Consider the following 22,142-nt stretch of genomic DNA (forward strand, 5'->3'; position numbering starts at 1 on the left):
GCTGTGGGGCTTCTAGGAGAGCTGTGAGGGCCTTCCTGGCAAACACTGGTCCAGGCTGCAGCAATCGTTTGGTTGACTCGGTCATCAGGGTGATGAGCACAGAAATGCTTAGTTTGAAACTTAGTGATTCCTAGCTATCTTTTGTGCATGCTAGTCTGTGAACAACTGCTTTATATATTTCATTGGATATGTTGTTCTAGCGGAATATCTTTGCATTTCTCTGAAGATGCCTAAACAAGCCAAGAAAAGAGGGACTGTAAGTAAGACAAGGCACAGAGACAGAGCAGTGTCATAACTTCATTGTTAACCCAGAGTTCACAGTGTTTCATGCAACAGCACAACAGGGTTGACACACTGCAGAAACATCTACTCCAACATCAGTACTTACAGACACCTGGTAGCTCATGTGGGCCAAGAGGACCTGCTGTAGACCATACTGATTTGGTACTACTCTCAGAGACTAGCAGGAAAATACCCCAGTTTAGTCCCTCGAGTGCACAGTACAATCCTCCATTATGCACAGCTGCTAAGATGTGAGTCAGAAAGTGATTCCTCAAGGAACAGCAAGACAGCTTGCAGGCTGCCATAGGACTCTGTTGGAGGAAATGACAGGGAAAATCAGACACCAGTTAACTGAGGCACTGATCCAAAGCCCCTTTAAACACCTCGGTGACTCTCCTGAAAATAAGATGTAGGAGCTTTTCAAAAGATTACCCTTAATCTGTCAGAGCGTGCAAAACAACTTAATATTTTTATCTTTTTTTTCAGCTAGTGAATTCAAATCCCTCTGCAACAATTCAACTAGCAAGTCAAACTTCTCCTACATAGCAAATGTCTGTCCTAAATTTGCAAAAAGGTGGGTCCTTTTGTTACGGAATTGTCCTGCACATGTCAGTCCTTCTATCAATGAGAGCTGTGCTACTGAATCCAACAGCAGTAGCTCTGAGGCTCCACTGGTCTTCGTGTCTCTTTGAAATCTCGGTTTATACTATTGTGTTTGATCTAGTCACCCTCAAAGCACCAGTTCAGGTCAACAGACACAAACTTACTTGTCAACCTGGACCCAATACATCATGGTTTTCTTTTAACTATTTAGCAACTTTTCTTCTCATGTTATGTTGAATGCTCATGTTCTCAGCAAAGTAAATGAGCTTTTTGTGATGATTTTCAGCTTATGCCTTAAACAGCAAATCAGCCCTCTGTCAGGCTTGTAAAAATACTTGAGACAGAGTGCAATAGAATCTATTTTGTCTTTCATTTCATATCCTGCTTTCCAGAAAGTATCAATGTTTGCTTTTCAGCCATACTGTTTGAGTATTAAGGTATTTTCTTCACCATCCTCAAAAGCTGATTATTCTAATGCAGCTCAGGAAAAGTCTAGTATTTGACTTCTTTCAAGTCAGAAATACATAGTTTTATTTTAAAAAAATTCTTTTAGATCATTCAGCATTAGATATATTCAAACCAAAGTCACCTTAATACTAAAAATCAAATTGTCATTTATTAAATGTTCTGGCTAGTGATTATTAAAGAGCAGTGGTTGCTCTGGAGTAAGTGCACATTTCTCGGTGGCCAGATGTAATTTTGAAGTGCGTATTATCCATCTGAGCATGGAATTTTTAAATACCATGTTCTATTATATCCCTCCTATTGCATCCATTCTTACACCAATTTCCTTGTAAAATTAGATTTGTGCTAAGTTTCTCTCCCTTAAAGCAGTGAACCAGAGAACTGCAGTAATGTCTATTGCCTCTTACGCCATATTTAACCTTATACATGTATTAGATATAGATTAACATCTATTCTGGGAGAAGCTTATGTTTTGTAGAATATGGCAGTTTCATTTAAAAAAAAACAAATCAACATACCCTTCATGCTTTAGGAAAAAGAGGAGGATGTTTTCAGTGTTCTCCCCCACAGGCACCATTCTCCAGCTTTTCCAGTGTGACTGGGCTAATGGCACCACCATGATCAGTGTTTTTACAGTGTAATGAAACCTTGTTGAATAAAATGGCTTTTTTTCAGTCACATAAATCATTATTTGCAACATGCCAAAATGTGACAGTATGAAACTTTTTCCAGTCTAAGAGACCTCTGCAGATTTAAAAATTTAATTTCAAGTTCAAGAACACAATCTCTAGGAGAGAGGGGATTCCACTCTGGAAAATTTGTATAAACCAGAAGGCACACCATTTAGTCCCCTACCAAAAAGAGAAAGTGGGGAGGGCACAGAAGGGTGATGGGATTTCTCCAGGCGGTTCACTGGGTTCCCTGCAGCTCCCACAAAGTGGTGCTGGCTGAACTTGAGCAAATGTGCTGCACTTCCACACAGATGGACACAACAACCTGCCATCAAACCACTGTAATTAGACCAAGCCCTTATTTTCAGGCCCACTGCAAGTGCAGTGAAAATATAAGGCAAACTGTGAAAATGCCAATGAAGATATGAGGACATCAGCTAGAGAATGCATTGCTGTGTAGAGCCAGCTGAAGCAAGGCATGGTGGGGCTAAATGGCACATGAGGAGGGGGGCAGCTGCCCTTGGGAGCTGCCCAAGGTCCCCCTTGGGAGCTGCCCAAGGTCCCTCTTGGGACCAGGGGGAACACAATTGCTCTTCTGGCTGCAGCCCTCTCCTCTGCTTGGCTCAGTCTCTCTCACTTCTTGGCAGCCACTGCTACTCCATATTTAGGTTTTCTGAGCAACAGTGAAAGCAGGAAGGGAGGAGGGCACTGGGGAGAGAGGAGTTTCATGGCAGGACCACCCAGGTGCTTTACCAGATGAGGAATGAGGGGGAGAAGAATTTATTTGCCCCAGGACCCAAAACAGCTCTTGGTGTGGGTTTTAATAAGTACTGCTGGAACGACCAAGCCTGCAAAACATTCAAGAGTTTATTTACCTTTTTCTTTTTTTCTCCTTTTTTTATTTATCTTCTCTATCCTTCTTCATTTTTTCCTTCTTCCTTTCTTTCCTTCCTTTTTTCTTTTATTCTTCCTTCCTCTCCTTTATCTCTTTAATTTTTTCCTTCTTTCTCTTTCTTTTTCTTTTCCTTTTTCTTACTTTCTCCCTGTCTTCATCTCTCTTTTTTGCTCTTTCTCTGTTTTTCTATGTTTCTCTCTCTCTTACGCACACACAAACACAGGCCACTTCTCCGGAGAGCACTACTCTATACTTTGACAGCAAAAAGCACCAAGGGCTCTCAACAGCATCAGAAATGGTGCTGTTGCTCCACTAGTTTAATTCAGAGATGGTCCCTATAGACAAACTTCTATTTTTAAATCATGGTTACATAAAGGGTTCATTGCAAAACAAGCCAGAGTGTGCATCTATAATATCAGTTTTGGGGCAGGAATTGTCTTAAAACAGCTCCTCTAAACATTCACAGGCCATGATAATTATAAGAAAAGTTGCTTATGATGATGATTGCAATAAACCACCTTTCCTTCATTTCGCTTAGGGGAAGCACACACAAAAAGACAGTTTCTTCAGAGTAACCTGATGTAAATTCAAATCCTTACTTATCTCACAGAAATCCTCATAAAATCAAATCCTTCAACATAGTATTCAACTACCAGCAGATGCTGGAGGCATCTTTACCTTTGTTTTCTGATAAGTTTAAAGGATTTTATTTCCATGATCTTCAGTGGTACAATCTAGACAAAATAAAGTGGTAAAAAAAAAAAAAAATAAAAAACTTCTCTGATTTTACTGTCTCATTGAAATTGAAATTCCTCATTTCAATTTTTTTCTACTAACAAAATACCTGACAAAAATATTTTATAAAGTTGAAAAAAATCATTTAAACAATTGGCCTTTTATTGGCAGGGAAGTGTTAAAAAATCATGTCAAAATTAAATATTTGAAATATTTTTAATGAAGTTATGAAAACATCAGAAATGCAAGACCAAGGTTAATTTTTACTATAATAAGGTAGCTTTCCCGGAAATGTGACTTACTCTCAAAGCTAAATAAAGATTTACTTTGTTTTTGATTGAAGAACAAAAATGAATTTACAGTAAAGTCCAAATTGTAAGAATGAATCAATCTAGAATTGCAAATAACACATTGCATCAATTCTGAAGAAGCGGAGCTATTTGAACCTTCTTCAGTTTAAAGGGTTGGAGCAAAAGGTACTGTGAGGTCCTTTCCATCACTGCTTTTCTGTTATGCAGTGATCAGAAACATCCATAAAACCACTGCTCCATGTGACACTGTATTGTCTTCTTGCCTGGAAGACAAATAATGCAATCCTAGTGCCAGGTAATACAATATCTTGGTACTGTATGACACTGTCTTTTTTTTTTCATTTATTGAGCTGAAGAGACTTTGTTAGTATATCCTGTTGTAGAGGGGCAAGACCTACACAGTGGCATGTGTTGTCCTAAACCCTATACGCTAGAGTCCACAGTCTCTCTAGGAAGTCCATTCCATTATCTTTTGGTTCTTAGAGTAATTGTTTTCCCTCAGAAATTGTGAAGGAAGATATTTCACATCTTTCCATCAGTGAGTGATTTAGATCAGTTAACCACCACCATCTTCATAGCATCTTTTACACATTAGAAGATAATGTAATTATGTCTCTCTTTACTTTTTCCTATTTTAGACTAAGCAAACCCCATCCCCATCATCACAGGACAGCTATCTAACATCTTTTGCATCTTGATACTGTTTTATAGACTCTTGCCAGTTTTTCTTGAAGATGAAGTTTGGGCTGATAAAACTTAAATACTAATAGGACATAAATAATTAACTGCCCTTTCATGGGTACAATACTCCAATCAGTATATTCCTGAACAGGATTTTCTTTCTTCTTTGGCAGTAGTTGCACAATGGATGCTGGAAGATTTTGTATTTGATGAGTGCTTGCTGTAGGATACAACAGGGTCTCGACATCACCATTCCTCAAAGAGCAGTGTGGCACAGACACACTGCCTACGTATGGAGGCAGGACTCTTGGGATGTAGATGCTTGTGTGCATGTGGGTCCCATCCTAATGTGGGTTTACAGGTGGCAGGCATATATACCAGAATCCATAGAATTTCTCCTGACTACATAGTATAGACATAAATGTTATTGTCTTATTAAGGTACAATAGATATGATACAAAGTCACCTCCTGCCTTCTTTTTTTGTATAATTATCACCAGCTATTTAATCCCTTTTTCATATTTGTTCTTTTTTATTTCATTCTTCCCTCTCCCTAGACATAGCACTTTATGTTTATCTGTATTGGCTTTACTTTGCAAATTTCTTTTCACAGTTTATCATGACCATCTTGAATGCTACTACTGTCGTCCAAAGACTTTGCACATTTGTCAGCTTTTGACAGTATCAAATTTCCTCTTAAATGCAAGTTCTTAATTAAACCATAAAGCTGAGCCAAGTCCAGGAGAGACAAGTCACTATTGTTTACTTGGGTAACAAGTATTATTTGCAGATATCAAAGCAGAAAAAAAACATTTTATATGACAGTTTGGTGCATTGAAGAAGAGGCAATGGTTACTGACTGTAGCTGTTTGGAAGAATTATGTTTATGCCAATTAAAGAGTCAACCACCACCAAATAAGAAAAAGCACGAGGAAAGATGAAAGCAACTACAAGAAAGAGAACTTCAAATCCTGGAAAGATACTAGAAGACCTGAACAAGAGGAAAATCTAGTTAAATAAATAATAGCAGAAATAATAGCAAGAAAGCAGCCAAGGGAATTAGAGAAAGACATCTTTAACTGCTGTGCCTCACATGTTTCAAGTTGTTTCTATGGTCACAGAATAAGAAGGTCAAATCAGATCAAATAAAGCAGGGCAGAAATGAACAGCACAATTAGGCCATAGTCAAAAAGTAATTACTTTTCCATCAAGTAGATTGCATGTTATTTCTTGGAACTTTATATTATTTTCTAAATAATAGCTGATAACCAGTAAAGCAACTGGGAATGAATTGGGGAAAACCAGCTAAAAGGCCACTCGGCTAAATGTTATAACACTATAATTTATATTAAAGCGTAGATAAACTTGAAACTTGGACACTGGTGAGTCTTACTATATTTATGCTAAATCACCAAGAAACTAGAGAAACAAAGAATGCAAGAGAGCACTAAAACAGAATAGTACTGGAAAAAAAAATTAATCTACCAAGACAGGTAAATTACGCTTCCCTTTGCTCTATGCCCTTATAATTTTAATCTTTTGATATAATAATTATGATTCTCATGTATATCCTATACCATTGATGGTGTTGGTAAATTATATAAAACTAACTCTCTATGGAGTCTTATTTTTACTCCACCACCATTTTTTTTTCCAGTCATACATTTTTCCACAGTTTCTTCACAGGACATGAGATGTACTTCAAAATGCATGCAATAAATTTGTCACTCATATATCTCTCTAGAGAGGTTCTTTAAATAAGTCAACTATTTTGCAGTGCTGAAACGAATCCTTGGTGAACTAAATGATACAGCACTACAGAAGCTTATGGAGCTTCCTAATCTATCCTGTATGAAGATATAACTCTGTTTGAAAAGGTGTGCTGGTTTTGGCTGGGGTAGAATTAATTTCCTTCAAATTAACTGGTAGGGTCTGTGTTTTAGAGTGGTACTGAAACCAGTGTTGATTATATGTAGATGCTTTTTGCATCTACATATGTATATGTAGATGCTTTTTGCTATTGCTGGATAGCACTTGCACAGCGTCAAGGGGTTTTCTGCCTCTCACCCCACCCCACCCCACTAGCGAGCAGGCTGGGCATGCACAAGGAACTGAGAGGACACAGCTGGGACAGCTGACCCCAGCTGATCAAAGTGGTATCCCATACCATGGTGTCATGCTCAGGATACAAACCTAGGGGAAGAAAGAAGAAAGGGGAGACATTCGGAATGATGATGTTTGTGAATTCACTGCTACACGCGATGGAGATGGCTGAACACTTGCCTGCCCATGGGAAGCAGTGAATTAACTCCATGTTTTGCTTTGCATGCATGCATAGCTTTTGTTTTACCTATTAAACTGTCTTTATCTCAATCCATGAGTTTTCCCACTTTTTCAGTTCAAACCCCATCCCAGTGGAGGCAATGAGTGAGCATCTGAGTGAGGCTGAGATGTCGGCTGGGGTTAAACCACAACTAAAAGTATGCCTGTCATTATGAATTCTTATGGATATGTAATCCTTAGTAACATATCTTCATTCAGCATGGCAAGAATCAGCACATAGCACCTGAAAATCAGTAGGACCACTCCACTACTGATGGAAATAAAGTCCCAAGTAGTGTGAGTCAAACTCCCCAATCAACTGTCTTTCTTCAGAAGCCCAAATTACTCTGTGTTATTACAGCACACCAGTGACTACCAAATTCAAAGAAAGTTTAGCAAATCGTTCCCACATCAGAGAGAAACCATGCTGTGATCATACTACATGATCATACTACTGTCACCACAAACGAGTCACATTTCTGCACTGCACTATCACTTAAAAGAACCACTCCTAAACAAAAGTAATTCCTTCTGCTCCATCTGCCAGCCCTGGAATCAAGAGGGTTAAAGAAGCTATAATTTATTTCTACCAAGTGAATAGAAAATTAGGATCTTTCACTCTCTTTCTTCCTCATGCATCCCTAGGAAAAAAATTATTTCACTGGAAATTATGATTTCATCAGCTGAACTGAAAATCAAGAGCTAGACCACTTTAAATATTCACACCACCTTGATTAAAGCAGGTGTCTCCAAGCCCTATTATTGCAAAGTGATTGTCAGAATTTCCATTGTAAATCTCTTCTCTCCTTTTCACTGGTTTTATACTTGTGCCTTGGCTAGAAGAGCACATTCCAGGCTGGAATTTAGGCTGGCCGATTATTAAAAAAAAAAGAATTTTTTCCTTTACAAATTATATTAAAAGAATTTTAAGATTAATAAAATGTTGACTTTTCAGTATGGGGGAAAGGCAAGGTTTGTTTTTCTATATTGCTCATATTGAACCAAAACAGTAACCATAATCTGGTAGAGAGCTGAAAAATTGTCACATTTCCCCAGATGGCAAAGGAATTCTCCGAGCTGGCAGCCTATTATCCTATTTTACTCTGTTTCATTCCTTTCATCTTCTGGAATGGAACAAACAGCATGGGACAGGAAGGGATGTAGTTATTCTAATTACAGAAATCAGAGGCCTCACTATCATATCATGCCTAGTCTTTACTATGTTTACTCTCCTGCTAGCCTGTGAAGTACAGAAGGGCTTTTGTTCATTTCATAGATAAGAAACAAACAAAAGAGATTTTCACCTAATAAACTCAAAGTTAAAAATCAAGACAGCACCCAATTCTTGTGTTCACTGTTTAGGCTATGTTCCCACTAATAAAATCAATTGTTCCAAAAGACATACACAGAGACATATCTAGGCACCGATAATCATCAATGAATTCCATTAAGTGCTGGCATCACAGCAGCCTGTGACATGTTTTTAGCCTGTCCCAATTAGTTCCCTCCTAAGCAACTCTTGGGCATGGCTCAGGAGTTAGTATTGGGCAGAGACAATTCCTAGCAAGAGAGAAAGAAGAGTTTAATAGCATTGGTATTAGCTGTTCCCTGTCAGCTGGCCAGAGAACAGTCCCAGACATGTTTAATTTACTCCAGTAGAAGAAGCCAAAATTTTCAGCACCAGCTAGTACAGTGCATGGATGTCACAGCTTTGTGCTGAATTATGCCTATGCTAGCAGCAGCCTTTCTCAGATTTGTGTATAAGAACCCCCTCTCTAGCCATCACATCCTTCAATATTTCACCACGGCTGGGAGTGTGGTCTTCACTCGCCTTTCTGTCTGTGTTAAGGCTCTATACTGATCATCAGTGTAGCAGCAATTTTTAATGCAACTATGATGAGTGAAAATTCATGTGTATTGATACCTGGGAGGAGGAATGTAACTGCTCAAATGAATTGGCAATAAGACCCAATCTGCTTTTTCTGTGCACTCTCTGTAACAACCTTTCATAAGTATTTTATTCTCTTTTAGTAAAAATTCAGTGTTACAGGTCCATAAAATTAGAACATGTGTTCTCTTTAATATGCATTCAGAATGAAAATTGCTTCACTCACATAAAACCTAATAATTGGACGTTATATAGGGAAAATCTGAAAAAAGAAATGAAGTCTCCTGTGAAGTGGCACTAAAGATGTTTCACAATCCTGACACAAGCCACAAAAATGTCTAAGCCATCATCTCCCACTTGAGTAAGCATTATGTTTTTCTTACATTCACATGCAAAAATTTTTAGGACACAAACATATATCTCATTGAAATAAGAAAAAAGACAGCAAGAATCTATTATTAATAAAATCCACTGTTCTTTTTTATTTGAAAATTATTTTCAAATATTGCTTTTAATTATTGAGCCTATATGTGATTAAATGGCATAGGGGACATCAATTTAAATATGGTTTGCTGTTAAGCCCTTTTTAAAGTTCTGCATTCACAGAGGAAGGAGGTGAACTTCTGTTTCCTAAAACACAGGATACACACTGAAGACTTCCTTTCATCTCACAAATTAAAGGAACCAAGGGTTGGATTACTTAATACTGGGCACAATTGCATGCATCAAAAAGGGATGTTTTGGTTTTAATCTGGATTCTGTATATGCATTGGTTATATACCCTTCATTTATGCTTTAGCATCCCAACCTACGCACCCACTAATACTGATGGGAGGCTTTTATCATTCTAAAGAGGTTGAGCCTAACACTGGCTCAAAGACAGCTTTCAAAGAAAACAGAATGAAAGTGATGTCAAATTCAAGCTCACAGTCGGCTCCAGAAGACCGTTTTTTTTTTCTTCTGCCCTTTAAGGTATATAACAAGTAGTATTAAAGTACCGTAATGTTTAAAACACGAATTTGTTTCAAACTACAGCTTTAAAAGTATGGAGCTGCAGATTCTATAATGTCACTGAATTCTTTTTACGATACCACTGTGGAAATATTGAAGCAGCAATAATTCTCAGTAGGATTTCATTCTGTCAAGAAGCAAAGCAAAATGCCTAAAGTGATCCCACTGTGTGTTAATCACCTAGTTAATTTGTTAAATTTGCATTTCATTTCTTTCTGTAGCTTGGCAGACATTTTATTGATAAGAGATTTTTTTATTGTTTTGGTTTGGGTTTATGGGTTTTTTTCCAAGAGATTCTGCATTGATCAATCTGTTTTCTGTCCATGACTTTGTCATAATTACTAACTGAGTACATAGCTGAGTAAGAAGAGTTATTGATAGGGCATAGTCTTATGTGCAGTCTCTTGTTGTGTAATTGTTGCTTTTCTGGGTTCGTAGGTTGTGTGTAATTTGCTTTGGTTTTGATCTTTTTTTCTTGTAAATTGCTTTAGTATAAGCCTCGCAGTGATTTTTTTAAAGTCCTTCTTCTTTGTTTGACTAATTTTCATCCTCTTGATTTCCTTATTTTCCTTTATAGCAAATGACTGGGGTGAGGAATTCCAGTATGGGGCCAGGTGGAGAATCCGGCTCTCTTGCTCCCCCCAGCTGTTGAAGAAAAATTGTAGTAGTAGTACAACGGCATCCACTCTGAAATCTGCCCGTCACTTCTCTGACATCTCATAGAATTAGAAACCATCTCTTTTGAAAAACAAAAATATTTGCACCAGGACTTAGAAACTCAGAAACGACAAAAACCCTGCATAGCAACAACTTCAGCCCCATGGCTAGCCCAGAATAATACATCACTCCATAAGAGAATCTAAAGTTACACCAAACATTTCTTACACAACTTGTAACTCACTGGAGCTACCCCTGAGCAATATCCTTGGCTAGACCACAGTCCATCTAAAACATAGGGTGTTGCAAACCCCCTAGAGTAACAGAAGAACTGATACATGAAATAACTAGTACACAAACTGATTAGACTTCACAGACAGTATCATTAAATGTCCTTCAAAAGAGGAAGGCGGTTAGTCCCTGCTTATATATATGAGATTCCTACTGAAGTATGCATTACTTATTACCCTTCGTCTGACTTATAGGATCCGTACTGCATTTTGCATTGCCTCAAAACTGCAACTGCTTTTCAAAGACAGCTCCAAAAGACAGCACTATATAATGAATTATCCCTTATGGATCAAAGCCACACTGGTTTTGATTGGAGTAACGTCTTGGGCCAAACATTTATCAGAACAGGAAAGGAAAAATAAGTTGCGACAACAGACCTCAGCGTCTCCAGGTCTCGCAGAGACTTCGAATTTCTCTCTTTTTTTTTTTTTAATTCTCTGCAAGAGCAATCACATGCCCATGAACCTTTTTCCAGAAAAACTTAGAGATTATATTTACATTCCTGCTTCATTGAGCCTGCAGGAATCTTCTTTGGATAAATACAAGGTTTCATCTTTCAGTTGTTCCAGACTTCTCTTGCAATTAGTTTCACTACTTCAGTCAGTCACATTCCTTCTGACACTTGCACTTCACTAATGGACCTGCAGTTTAATTTCCATAAGCAGAACTGTATTCCCAAACAAAAATCTTTTGCAATAAGAAAACCTCGAGAAGATCTCTACTGTCCAGAAAGGTGAAAATTGTCAAACTCAAGTCAACATTCAATGCAATGGCATCTCTCCCACAAGGGTATGGAAAATGAGGAAAACAATTTCCTACAGATGAAAGAGCAGAAAAATAGGTCCACCTAGAAAATAGGTCCACCTGTGTGCCTATGGCATTTCTTTATTCTCAGGTATGACATATGACTGCAGGGGATGAGAGAAATCCTTTAGGAAGATCCTTCGGTGATTGGAAAGGAGGTTTATGTGCTTGGCAAAGGTCTGACAAAGGCCCTTAGGAGAGGATAATGGGTTCAGCACAAACTGAGGTTCAGGCTAGATTTTAGCATCAATGCTGATCAACATCAACACAAACTTCAAAATCTGATACCACATTTCCATGTAATACAGACATAATGATTGTAATATTACTGGTGTGTAATCCTCTTTAGACAAATTCAGATTCAAACCAGGAATAAAGTCCTCTCTAATTTGGATTGTGACATAGGTCCCTGTCCAAAGTCATAGAAATAAATTCTGAATCCAAGATGTCAAATTCAGAACTAGGTTTTGATCTTGCAATCTGGCTAGATGGTGAAGCCATAGGAGGGGCAGCTGAGGTCAACTTCCTCATGACCACAAGAGGACGGGCAGGCACTGATCTCTTCTCTGTGGTTACCAGTGACAGGACCTGAGGAAATAGCCTGAATTTGTGTCAAGGAAGGTTTAGGTTGTATATTAGAATAAGGTTCTTCTCCCAAAGGGTAGTTGGGCACTGGAACAGGCTCCCCAGGGAATTGGTCACAGCACCAATCCTGCCAGAGTTCAAGAAGTGTTTGGACAATGTTCTCAGGCACATAGAGAACATAGGGCACTTAGGGTGACTCTTAGGGATGGTCCTGTACAGGGCCAGGATTTGGGCTCGATGATCCTTGTTGGTCCCTTCCAACTCAGCATATTCTGTGATTCTGTGTGATTTTGTGATGGAATAATGCAGACACACTGCATCTAACCAATGAAATTATTAGAGAACAGTCAATTCAAACTCTGAGAAAAAGCACTATCAGTCCAATCCCATAGTACCATATAAAAGGGTCCAAAAAGGTTCTTGATTTGTGAAAGTAAAATTTATATTAAAAAAACCCCTAGAATTTCACTTTTAGTTGTATGGCCCCAAAAGCAACAATAACTGATTTATTTAATATCCTGTTATCATCAGAACTACCCAAAAGAATACAAACAAGAGAAGAAACTTCTTGCCCATGTATTCATAGAAAATATGATTAAGGAAAGTTTTTTTTTAAATTAAGCATTAGAAAGACATTCACATTGTAGTCTACATTGGAAAATATCCTATAATATCAATAGTAATTCCATTATTATGATCACTCTGTAATGAAGGACATGTTAAATCAATATATTAGGAGCAAAACACTAGTGCAGTAGTGTCCACTCCTTGTGAACTCATATCTGTTGTACATAGAACAAAATGCCCTGAAGAAAACTCCTAAAACATGGTTAATTAACACGTAAACCACAAATGTCGGAGTATCATAAATATTCAAGCAGTGATGGATAGTGGGATAAACCCTGAGTGCACGCCGTAAGTTTTTTATCTCCATAGCTATCTTGAGTTGGATATTTACAGTAAATTACAGCTGCACATGCTTTACTCCAGAGCCATATGTTTTATTATTCAACCAGATGTAAGCCATAAAACTGCTTTATCTATTTTGCGGTTCTGCATAGTACTAATAAAATAAACTACAAATACCTGACTTATAGCTTTGCTGGCATTTTTGCACTCCAGTGAAGTGCGATGCCAATGCCTCATGCAGTGAAAGTGATCTGAGAAAGTCATATGTTCTTTCCATTTCTTATACATTCAGAAGGACCTTAAATACTTGAATGAACAGTGTTGAGCTATAACTTGTTCTTTTATTGTTTTTCATCATATGGGCTATCACCATCACTGATAATTCACTTTTGTTTCCTGCAGCTTGAAAAGGACATTGTAAGAGACCTGCACTCTCTCTTGGCATCTACATCACTGATTTTCCTTAAACATTACAGGGTAACATCAAATTACTAAAATACTCATATCCTAGGAAGGAGGTACTAAGTTCTATGTATAAAAAAGATAATATTGCAATTAACATGATCCTTTTTTTTTTTTAATCTATCATATTAAACATTTGTACACAAGAATCAAAAAGTATGAATTTCTCTTAATTTGGGATTAAGATTCCTTTATGTACCCATGAAACCTTCCCTAAGTGGACACAAAAATGTTCTCTGTTTATGTCAAGTGTGTTGGAAGACAAATTCAGCTTTCATATAACCATTTTTGCCAAAAGAAGTGGTCTCAGAGGTTGTAGAATCCTTTTTTTGGTGTGGAATGTGACCATAAGAAAAAGGTACATAATGGGGTTAGAAAAGATATAAAAAATATTGTGAACAGATTGCAAAATGCAGACAATTTTGTGAAAGATTTTAGATACACTGCTGGTCTTCGCCTAATATGCTGTCTTGAGGTTGTCATGGGCATCTGCTAATAAGTGTCCCTACATACTCAATACAACATTCATTTGACTCTTAAAATGCATAACCCTAGCAGACTAATGAGGAACTGAATGCTCAATGTTTATCAAAGGGGACTCTCTTCCATTCCATCCACCTCTTGCATATTTTCAAAGAATTAATCTATTTTAACAAGGAACCCTCTCCCTATTCTATGGCCCCAATTCAATTTCTAAAACAGGGGATTAAATCCAACATTCTGCAAGTGGAAATTAAAGTGGTCTTGGTTGTTGTTTTCAAGTTACTTTGAGTGTTAATTGGGGTAAAATCTGCAGCTTCTGGATTACCATTCACATTTCGATTAACAGAGGAGGAAATTTTGCCAGAAGTACCACAAGGACTAAGGAAAATGAAGTCTTTTAACCCTTTCTCAGCCTAGCAAGCAGGTATCACTTAGAGAAACATAGGCAATTTAAAATGCTTCAATTGTTCTGTACGTAATAATAAAGCTGAAGAAAAACCAAAGGACCGTGCCATATTTACTCCTCAAAATTCTCCAGATTTCATTATGATTGATTAAAAATAATTGATCAGATGTTACAAGTTGTAATGCTTTTAAACCCTTTGAGTTTAGATTTAAATCTGATATAATGCAGATAAAGGAAGTGTAAAAAATTTCATATCATAGTCCTACAAGTATTTATAAAATGTAAGTGCTGTTCTGATACTTTCTTACGCCCAATGCTTTATCATTTTTATGTTGCTGCTGAAAGGATAAGGTCTCAAATGTGAGTTCCTGTGATAAACACATTTTCTTTTGGCTCATGAGTCATAGACAATATAAAAAGATGTTTTCTTCTCAAAAAGCCAATATTGTGAACATCTGGCTCATACCCTTCTTAACAAAATTTGTTCCACTGCTCTATTACATATAAACATCTGTCATTTATATCAAGTAGTTGACAAATGCTCTATCTTGAATTCTAAGAATTGGTGTGGTTTATAATTAAGTATCTTTTTTATACAAAACGAAAACTGTTTGTTTGTGTTGAAGACTGAATTCTACTCAACAGAGATGACTTTTTTATTAAATAAGAAAATGGGTTAAATTCATATCAACAGTCTTAAATTTTCTTTATCCTGACAACTATATGTAATTACTGTAAATCACTTTTCACATAAAAGACAATGACGTGCTACTGGCTGATACTATGTGGATACTGTTTAGTGAATGGGTTTATATACCTAAAAGACTGAAAACTTTGAGAAAATCCAGACCCTCAGAGTTTTCCAGATATTCATTATTTGTGAATTAATTTATTTTTTTAAAAAAGCAGCTTTGTGCTGTTATTCAGTGCTATGAGGTTGCTTTGTTACTTTGCTTTGTTTGAAAGGAATGGCCACAGCCATGAGGATGAGTAACACACCTCTGGAAAAAGAATGTTTACTAGAATGTGGAATCACTTCTGCCTCTCCTTTTTGGAATTTAGAGGCTTGTGAAAACAAAATCTGGGGCAGCTATCACTAATTTTTGTAGTGCCCCAACGAGAGCACTACAAGCACAATGAGATTACTTGATTTTCCTTATTTTCTGAAAAGAAAAGAACAACCTCTTCTACAGCAGGATGGGACAAATTCTCAGGAGGCTTCAGCCAGGATCACCACAGAATCCTGTCTCCTTGTGTATTTAAAATTTGAACTGGGACCCAAATAAGAAGGGCTTTCTGTAACATTGTGATTCATGACTTCAAGAAAAGAATCCAAAATTTAAGTATAACCTCCAAAACTAGCTGGTTTGAGTAGTCCACCATTAAGAGCAAGTCAAGATGTGTAAATGAGGTGTCTCCTTCTCTCCATTGACTGTACAGACTAAACAAAGAGTCACCTGGCAACAATTAATAGAAAAATGGATTGCATTTCCTAAATGAGGTGCATAAAGTGGGCAGTCTGCACCTGGCTGTATGAGCTTTAAATTTGCCATCTTTATTCACGATGTATGAAGTATTTTTCATAGCTTTCCACGACAGGCATTGCACAAGACATTTGTAACTAGCTGAAAACAAAGAAACCCTGTGATTCACTGAAAAAAAGGATAGTTAGTTAGATACATGACAGACCCAGAGGCAACTTCAGAGCTGCAAATGCAATTACTGCTGGCCAGAGGCATTTACTTTTTACTTAAAAAAAAAAAAAAAAGTCTGGTCTGATTTGTCTGATTGCTGTCCAGAGAACAACATAAAACATGTTCAGTCTTAGGGGTTTGGGAAGATTCTCCCTAAAAAGAGAACAGATTTGGAAAAGGTCCCTTTACCTACACGTGAAATATGAATAAATAATTCAGTCATCCTCTTGCCCATATTATAATAGGCTGAACATTGCTTTTCGTTGCAGGATGGGCAAAAAATATGGAACAATTTGATATGCAGCCTGTACTAACATTGAGAAAGCCAAATCTGCTGTCCTAATGAAATCTATTGCAATATAAAAATGGTGTGTTTATTAATAAGGCAGAACATTATTAGATTTTCTTATTGAGCTAGAGCATTTCAAGGCCATTTGGGGCAGGGAGAGAGAGCAATGCCTTTACAGTACATTCTTTGTTTCCTTAACACTGATCACCTGTCATACTTGATTCCCACAGTGGACCTTTCATTGCAATTTGCTATTCTGACCTTTGCATACATTTTTTGCAAGCCTTACTCTGGGACCATTTAAGCTGGGATGAGTTGGCATATGCTGAGTAGGGTGGCAAAGAGTAAGGAAGGATTAAATTTCAGTTGTGAACTGGCTGCATCTCTTGAACTATTCATTACCAGATTCCCTAGCATTTGGGTTTTCAAAAGGTGATGATTTTTTTGTGGAAAAGGGTATTTTGTTGGCTGGACTCCACTGAAGCATACTTTTAAACATTAACTCCCTATTGGCAGCAGTTTATTCTTATGATTTGTTTTAATGAACACTGGTTTAAACTGGGCTAATCATGATGTCTGCTGCAGAAAGGTTAAACCCCAGCATAGTTTATACAAGCCTGACTCAAACAGAGCTCATGTACTGTGGATGATAGCCATGCAAAAGGACTTTTTTGAGTGTGGGAGTTAAGTCTATACAGGATATAGTAAGAATACAGGGGGGAAATTAATATTTTTTAATTTCTTTTTTCTTCCTATTACCTTAGGAACCACTGCACACACTCTAACCACTAACCACTAACCACTGCACACACCCACCTCCTTCTGCATCTCTGACCCTGTGGATGTCTCCATTTGCTGCGACCTCTTCTACTCCTACATCCTCCACCAACCTCAGTTCCCTCATGCTCCATTTACATCCTGTCAATATTCTGATTGGAGTGCTCTTCATTATCTAGCAGCCATGTGTCTTTTCATCTTTCTCACAGCTTTCCATGGTTTCCTAAATCCTCCTTCTCAGATCTTAGGTGAAACAGTTGGAACCAGAAAAGGAACAGTTTCTAATTGTAAATATCATACTGTAAATATCTAATTGTAAATATCATATATTTAAAAAATACTCATTGAATCTCTCTGAAATGTCCCTAATTAAATCCCCTCATAATACTGAAAGGTCATCCTTACCAAAGTCCACAGAAAAAAACCCCAAAGCTAAGTTGTTATATTTATTACTGATGTCATTAAATGAAAATACATTTTTCACTCAAACTAAACCATAACCAAGTATTATAGCAGTAGTAACTTTAATCTGAGTTTTACCTAGCTATACAGAATTAAATTTAGAATAAACAATTTTTGAAAAAAATTAGTAGTTCTGATGAAGTTTGGGAATCAGCAGGCAGTCGGCTTTACAACAGGACATCAGCTAAACCCCCATTGATAGAGTGCCCATATCATTCTGCATTTGGTTTGCATCAGCGCTGCATTTCTAATTAGACCTTGTCAATCCATTTGTCAGTACTGGTCTACAAGTGACAGGGTTGAAATATTATTTTCTATAGAGATATCTGCCAGCATTTCATGCATTTTGTTTTAAAATAGGCAAAAGCAAGCATGGATTGTGAAACTCTCTTTGGGAATAGTAACCATTACAAATTTTTACAAAGACAAAATTGAATAGGTTGAACATTAAATATAAAGAGAAAGATCCTCAGATAACATAAATTGTTATTATTATTCCATTGATATCATTAAGGCTATATTGATACAACCCTGTTGAGAATATGCTGAAAAGTAGTACCACATCCTGCAGCCAGAAGGAATACTGAAAAAAACATACCTGACCCTTATCAGAACCCACTTAGCTTATAAAAGGAATTTATTTCTTTGTAGCTTTATATTAAATTTTATTCTTGTGAATATTTCTCTGTGAGTTAACTTGAACTCCCTTGGAGCCTTTTCCCTTTGAAATGCAAGGGTCTCAGTGTTTCATTATTGCAAGGAACAATTACTTTATGGAATTTACCTGTATAACTAAGCATTTGGATTTCAAACCTTGAGAGTATGGTATTGAAACAGTGGAAGTTCCTTCTTGAATACGAAACCCATTTCAATTATATATGCAGTGAGTCCACTGAGTTAAGGAAATAAAGCAACACTTATTTTATTTGCTAGTGTGCTATTTATTTTTCTTCCACCTTCTTTCTACTGCAAACATCTCTCTATGTACTGTTCTGTTTAGTAGTATTAACAGATAAGCCTGTGGAGGCTGGAAATCCTGCCTCCAGGATGGGGGAAAAAAAAGGTTACAGAGGACTCCAAATGAGCTGCAAATGTGGAGACCCAAGGTGAGATTTCTAATGCATCAGGCATGTAATTGCATTAATTCAATACAATGATTAAAGAGCTTTGAAGCAATGCTAGTGCCTCATCTAGACAGATTCTGATCAAGCCACAGAGGTGTGAGAAATTGTTATGGATCAAATATTGATAAGATATAGGTCAGGGAAGAAAATAGGTTCAGAAGATTTAGAAACCATATTTAGAGGCTCTGAGGAAAAAAGGAAATGTGTTAGATATAAGTTATAGAATAGATTGTTATGTAGCATTACAAATTTGCCATTAAATACATACTTTGGGGGGCACAGTGATAATGGATAATTTAAAGATATTACTTAAAATTATTTTAAGGAAGAGAAAATAGACGGTTCAGTTGTGGTTCAAACATCAGCCTCTTACACATACAACTTAAATATCTAAATTTAAACACAGTGAACTAACTCAGTTTCTGAAAGATCTAAAATCACTGGTGAATTTAAGGAGGTATCCCAGGGCCTGTAACACACACCCCTCCTAGCACCAAAACCCCTGTGTTGACTCTGGGCAGTCAAATCACCCCAACTTGATTTTGAGGGCTGCAGAGGATTGATGATAACTAGATTTCTTCCTGACTACAAACATCTTGCTCAAAATCCTAAAAATTAAGGCAGTACATTAAGCTCAAAAACTTAGTAGTATCACAAGCCCTGAAAATCAACAGGCAAGTTCAGGAGCATTGTTTCAGATCCCCTTTCTTTGCTGCCTGAGTTCATATTAGTGCCTTGTTTTGAGAAGAAGTAGTCCAGAAATAAAGTGAGAAAAGGTGAGCACCTCGAGGAGTGAAGATATGGCTGGTGATCGTAGTTTTGGTATGCATGGTGACCATGAAAAGTCATGGGTCTCTGCAGAAGTCAACACGTGACTGGTATGCTTGCAAATATGCTTTTCATTTCCTAGTTTTTTGTGGATAGAAATTCACTGGACTGTATATTAATATGGAGAGTTCCTAATACTTCCCAGCAAATTGCGTATCTTTGTATTTTTAAAAAGGTATTTTAAGGATTCAGTGGGAAAGGTCTACTACATAAGAGAGAGAATAGGCTAAATCATGATGAGGGTTTACGAGCAGCCACTGACATAAAAAAAAATTATGTACTAGCAGCTGCTACAGGTGAGCATTTGTATTCCATTGTTCAAGAGTTTGCCAATGGACAATTACTGGGTTATACAGTTTTTCTTGTGATATGTAGCTGTAAAAAATTACCCACCATTCTTTTATTATTTATTTTATAAATTTCCAGTTGCTTCAGATCTTTTCAGGATACACTCCTCTAACAAATGAAGTGAACCTCAGCAGTGAGATTTTTGAGAGTTATCCATCAGCTGCTACTGTTGAATCTTCAGACGGTGCTAAATTCTGCACCCTCCCTACAGGCAGGTAAAGAAAGCAAAAAACATCATAACATAAAATTAAACTAACACTACATAGAAGGCCCAAAGATGAGCCATGTTTGAAACTGTTCAGTGATACCATTTTCTATGTCCATTTGAAAACACTGTGTTAAGCCAAATACAGCTGTGATGTCTTTCTCAGCATATTTCAGCAATCTGAATTAGACTTTGACCAAGCTATTCCAGATGCCAGAAATGAAAAACGGGTAACAAGATTCCTCTGTGTCCATCCTGTGATCATCTAAGGAATAGAAGTCTAGTTTTGACACCTGTGTAATGTTACCACTCTCAGGACCTTTCCACATTACATCCACCCCCTATAGACTGAGCTTCTCCAACAGCAGTATTTTGCAGTGAGACAGTAGCTTTTTGCTTTCAGAATCTCCCTCCCATTTGGGAAATTCTCCTAGAAAACACCTCCTTCATTCTCCCTTTTTCATGTCATTTTCCACAACTTCCTCATGAAGGTAAGTGAAGGGGCAGGCACTGATCTCTTATCTGTGGTGACCAGTGACAGGACCTGAGGGAAAGGCCTGAAGTTGTGTCAGAGGAGGTTTAGGTTGGATATTAGAATAATATTCTCCACCCAGAGGGTAGCTGGGTACTGGAACAAGCTCCCCAGGGAAGTGGTCACAGAACCAAGCCTACCAGAACTCAAGAAGCATTTGGGTAATACTGTCAGGCACACAGTGTGATTCCTGAGGCTGTCCTGGACAGGGCCAGGAGTTGGATTTCAATGATACTTGTCCGTCCCTTCCAAATCAGGATATTCTATGACTCTATGATTCATTAGTGCTATGCTGCAGCTCAACTAAAACATAACACTAATGAGTTCCCCTATACCAACACCGAGTGAAACGACAGGCTGTTAAAGAATACATTCAGTGCAGGTAGCTCGGTGTGCAGCTGCAGTGCCAGTTGCAGGTTGAGCTCTGGGGGAGCAGGAGGTAAGGGGCTGTGAACTTCTGACTCTTTGCCTAACAAAGGGCACTGGGACCCGTGGCCCATCCAGGGGATCAGATACTCAGAGACGTAGCAGGAGCCAATGACCTCTAGGCTGTTGACGACCTCTAGACTTTCCCGTCCATAGACTGTGGGGATCTAAAAGGCCAAGGGTCCCTTTGTTCGGGGTCCCTCCTTGGAGACACCAGCTCAAGCTGTTATTTTGTTATTTAGTTATTGCACCCAGATTAAAGTGTTTTAAGGATTTGGATACCTGATTCTCTGCTATGGGAAACCTGGTAAGGAAACCTAGTCTGACTGTGTGTGGGGGGTGTGTATCTATGAAGGGGCCTTGGTCCCAGCTCAGGTGGTGCGAGCATGACTGCCATGGTGGCTCCTGGATGGTCAGAGAGGGAAGTTTCCTTAACAAAGGCTATGGCTCACTGAACCAGCACTGTTGTCTACACCTTAAGTGGTTTCTGGCCTATTTTAACATCTTTTCCAAGTAGCGGTCATGCTCCTTTAGACTTAGGACCCAAACCATGCTTCTTTTCTGACAACTGAAGGGAGTATAGCACAAAATAAAGTGGCTGCAGAGCTTTAGTCATTGCATAAGTGGGGTTTAGAATTCTTAATATTATGTTTATCCCCTGAAATTGCTTCTATTTGCAGCATTTTTTGTGCTTAGAAGAGCTAATCCCATTGCTTAAAAGGCTGTATAGAGGAATACATGCCTTGTATATAATTATTCTCTTTAGCAAGTTGCCCTGTGAAAGTTACGTTGTTGAGTCCTCAAGGCACTGCATAGCAGTTTTATTAATATCTGGATGAGTACCTCCAGAAACAGAATAAAATTCTCTTCCCAGTGTTCTTTTGCTAGTCTCTCTGGTGAATGACAAACTAATTTCAATCACCTGTAACTTTACATTTTCTCACATGTCAAGTCTCTTATTACTCTTTTTATCTTTTTTTTTTTTTTTACTTTCAG

General features: G+C 37.7%; 1 long non-coding RNA gene across 1 annotated transcript in view; it reads right to left on the reverse strand.

The window, feature by feature from the left end:
* The window catches only part of LOC120323898, a 73,689-nt gene that overhangs the window by 15,518 nt on the left and 36,029 nt on the right, over window positions 1-22,142 (reverse strand). The window contains exon 5 of the long non-coding RNA XR_005564813.1: window positions 389-593. This is a non-coding gene — a long non-coding RNA (uncharacterized LOC120323898). The remainder of the gene's footprint in view (window positions 1-388; window positions 594-22,142) is intronic.

This window comes from Pipra filicauda, unplaced genomic scaffold (assembly GCF_003945595.2).
Source record: "Pipra filicauda isolate LSUMZ 115617 unplaced genomic scaffold, ASM394559v2 scaffold369_size710782_pilon, whole genome shotgun sequence".
Classification (NCBI taxonomy): domain Eukaryota; kingdom Metazoa; phylum Chordata; class Aves; order Passeriformes; family Pipridae; genus Pipra; species Pipra filicauda.